At 39.8% G+C, this 3,435-nt stretch overlaps 1 long non-coding RNA gene across 1 annotated transcript; it reads left to right on the top strand.

Annotated features, from left to right (window-relative positions):
* Positions 1-19: 19 nt before the first annotated feature.
* LOC125460405 (uncharacterized) lies at positions 20-2,934 on the top strand. Its single transcript, XR_007249247.2, has 3 exons — positions 20-125; positions 1,703-1,766; positions 2,833-2,934. It is a non-coding gene; the product is annotated as an uncharacterized LOC125460405 (long non-coding RNA).
* The last annotated feature ends 501 nt before the right edge of the window (positions 2,935-3,435 follow it).

The following is a 3,435-nucleotide window of genomic DNA, read 5'->3' as shown; positions in this document are numbered from 1 at the left end:
GTCGTAGGTTAGTAATGACGTTCGGACAAGGAGAATGCGGTGACGGTTGGTCGGCGCGAGGGAAGAGGAGGGTTTGACCTGGAGTCATGTGGGTGGTTAGCACGCGGCGGCCAACGGCTGTGATGGTAATACCCGACATGATGATTGCTCCTTGGCCTGTTGTGATCCTCACACTTTGTTATCTCTGACTCCAGCATCGGCAGTTCTTAAGCATCTCCCAGAATACTCAGGACCTGCTGAAGACGGAGGAGAGAGTAAAATGGAGTGGGACGGGGACGGTAATGGGGTGGCGGAGTGAGAGGGCGTAGAGGCGGGGAAATAACAGGTAAAGGGAGTCAGAGGGCTGCAACGACCAGGGTGAGAAGGTGTAGTCGGTGTGACGTGGGGAGAAGTGTAGAAGGGAGTTGGGACGGTCTTGGTGTGTGGTGTGTGGTGTGGTGTTGGGGGGGCAATGACTGGGTTGAGGGGGTTGAGACGGTGTTGGTGTGGGGTGAGGGGAGACAGAGAGAGTATGTGTATCTAGGGAAATTGATTTGGAAGGGGAGAGACTCTGTGCTAATCTGTTGTGGGATAGATGAGAAGACATCTGGGGATTTGGGTGGGCAGTCTGTTCTGGCTGTGATGTTTGGGTGGAGGGGGGGGGTGGTTGTCTTCTGCAAACTGACTGTAACCAGAGACCCTGCGATGTCAAAACTTCAGTGCTCTGCCTTGACCTTGGGTTGGGGTGGGTCCTTGCCTTGTTTGTGCTTCCTACCAGCAGCTTCAGCTACAAATAGCAGAAGCAGAAATGTAGTAACTGAGTGGTCTCCTGTGCTACATCATTCTGTGATGCCATAACCAAGACTTTTCTATTTATAAAGAGTGAAGTCCTGTGAATGAGTACAGCAGTGAAGACTGAAGGCAAATATGTTGATTGGTGTAGTTTTGCTAGCAGTAGGCAATAGTTTTGAAAGATTTTAGTCTTAGATGCCATTATTATGAAGTTAATAAAAGTGAATTAGCATGGTTAGTGACCAAATGCATTCCTTTTCATTTAGCCTGACATCTGATGATGATACAGGCTCCCAATTGGAATGCTAAAGTAAGAGTGAAGTCTGCGCAGCTGTCATTTGTTAGTCTTAGGTTGACGGTGCATGTGTTCAACTTCATATATTTCACTGTGGATATGCTTTGAAGTTGATTCATTGTTGTTGGATTCTCTTTTCTAAGCCGATATTTGGGAGGCCACAGATTATCAAATGGGATATCACCTTGATCCTAGCAATTTGTGGTGTTGGTTCTTACGCAAATCTGACATAACCAATACAAAAACCATAGAAAAGTGTATGTAATGAAGCCTACAGTCTCCCAAGTTAAATTTTATGGTGACCTTGTACTTAAGTTTGAACTAAATAACCTCAGTCTACTTTACATTATGTTTTATCTGCTACTTATCATTATGTTTTATCTGCTACTTATCTTCATTTTGGACCAATCAAGCTAACCAGTCTGCCATTATCAATTTCTAACCATCAAACGTCTTAGCTGCCCCTTCTTTCACTCTAACTTGGGCATGAAACACTTTCAGTATGAAGCTATCTGTTTTGTTGTTACCTTTTACAGTGTTTTTCAGATTTTATTGACATTTTAAAAAAAACAAAACAGACAATTACAGTATGCAATTTTGTCTTCTGCCTATCATGAATGTGCTGGCCTCTGCTAGGATGCAGTTCCATAGCTGACGCTATACCAAGTTGATTATTTTTCCTCGGATGGATTGAGTGCAGGTGAGTTATCAACTGATCACATGGGAGTAATTGTGTCCTCCTTTTGAGTAATTCTATTTTTAGTTGTCTAGGATCAATGGGATAGTAAGAGGGTGGAGATCAGTGCCTTTTTATCGCTGTATCAAGAATACTGAAGCTAATTGCAGTACACTTGCTGTCATTGGCATTGAAATTGAGTGAGTGAGTAGATGATAGGGATTGAGTGGGAACTGTGTCAAATGTCATCTTTTAGCAAATGAGCCACAGGAAAAAAACATTTCAGTCTTTGCTGCAGTCAGTTAGTTCAGTTGGAAGAATGTCTAGTTTTCAACTCAAACAGCATAGATGCAATTTCCACACTGGCTGAGGTTACCATGAAAGTCTCACCTTTTTGACCTCTCCCTTTGCTTGAGGCATGATGACCTTAAAGTTAAACCACCACCAGTCATCTCTGTCTAAAAGAGCAGCCCCACGGTCTGGCAGGACTATGGTGACTTTACCTCTTTAATTATCAAAAAAAATCAAAATGTTTGTTAAAGACAATGATACTCTTGCTGAGCAAAGTAATATCCAGTCTGGTTAATAAGAAACAGTAGAAAAAAATCATTTACAAAATTATCGGATATAAAATCCTCAGACCAATTAAATTGTGCATAGTACATAAAATGGGTTGTAATTCAAAATAATTTTTCAGTATTAAACTTGTTTTATTCAGATGGTTACTGTACATTATTGCACAAAGTTTTTGGTATGAACTTATGAATACTCAAGCATTTACAGCATAAAAGGGGGCCATTTGGCCTATTGTGTCAACAAAGATCACACTAATCCAGCTTTTGACCAATAGGCCTGGAAGCTATGGCACCACGAGTGAATATCTAAATACTGCTTAAGTGTTATGAGAGTTTCTGACTCAACTAACTAATTGCTCTGAAAGAATATCCTGTATGTTTGTGTAGTATGTTGTACATCTGAAGAACCCTGCTGGTAGTTTAATCATAAATGTTCATACAAACAATAAACTATTTAAAAAGATAAAGTAGGCGATCCATTTTGTACAGTACTAATCAGTGAAATTACTTTTCAGATTACTGCTTTGAAATCCAGCTGTCCAGTTATTTTCTGAAGAAAATGTCATAAAGGCTAAATGTAAAGAAGAATATTATTATTAAACAAGACACAATGTCAATGCATCCTGATTGTTTACTCCCGCGTGTACATTTCACTCTTTGAAAACCTGATATCACCAGATAGCTCTGTATTAAAATAGCTACATCAATGTGACAGCTGTGGTAAACTGTGGTTATTATCAATGGTAGGTTATTACAGCAACTTAGATTTATTATATAAATTATATGCTGACATCTTTTTGTTTTTTTTTTGGTTTAGCACTGGCATCCCCACAGCCAATATTACCCAACAACATAACACTAAACAAATTTGTTTAGTGTAAATTGGTGACATTACTAGGGGCTTTTTGTTCCTGAGGTTAGACCTTGGATGTGAAAAGTCCTTGGTCTGATTTTTTTTCTTAATTAGAAGCTATTGAGTAATTTGCTTCTTGGGATAGAAAGTCATGAGATTGGTTTTCAATGTTATTTGGTTAGGTTGGAGCAGTTCTAGATTGTTTATACAGTACTACTTAGGAAACTTGAAAATTAGAGAGGACATAATACAGCTAACTTGCTTG

This window comes from Stegostoma tigrinum, chromosome 11 (genome assembly GCF_030684315.1).
Source record: "Stegostoma tigrinum isolate sSteTig4 chromosome 11, sSteTig4.hap1, whole genome shotgun sequence".
Classification (NCBI taxonomy): domain Eukaryota; kingdom Metazoa; phylum Chordata; class Chondrichthyes; order Orectolobiformes; family Stegostomatidae; genus Stegostoma; species Stegostoma tigrinum.
The sequence above is the reverse complement of the archived record's forward strand: the minus strand, read 5'-3'. Positions and strand labels throughout refer to the sequence as shown.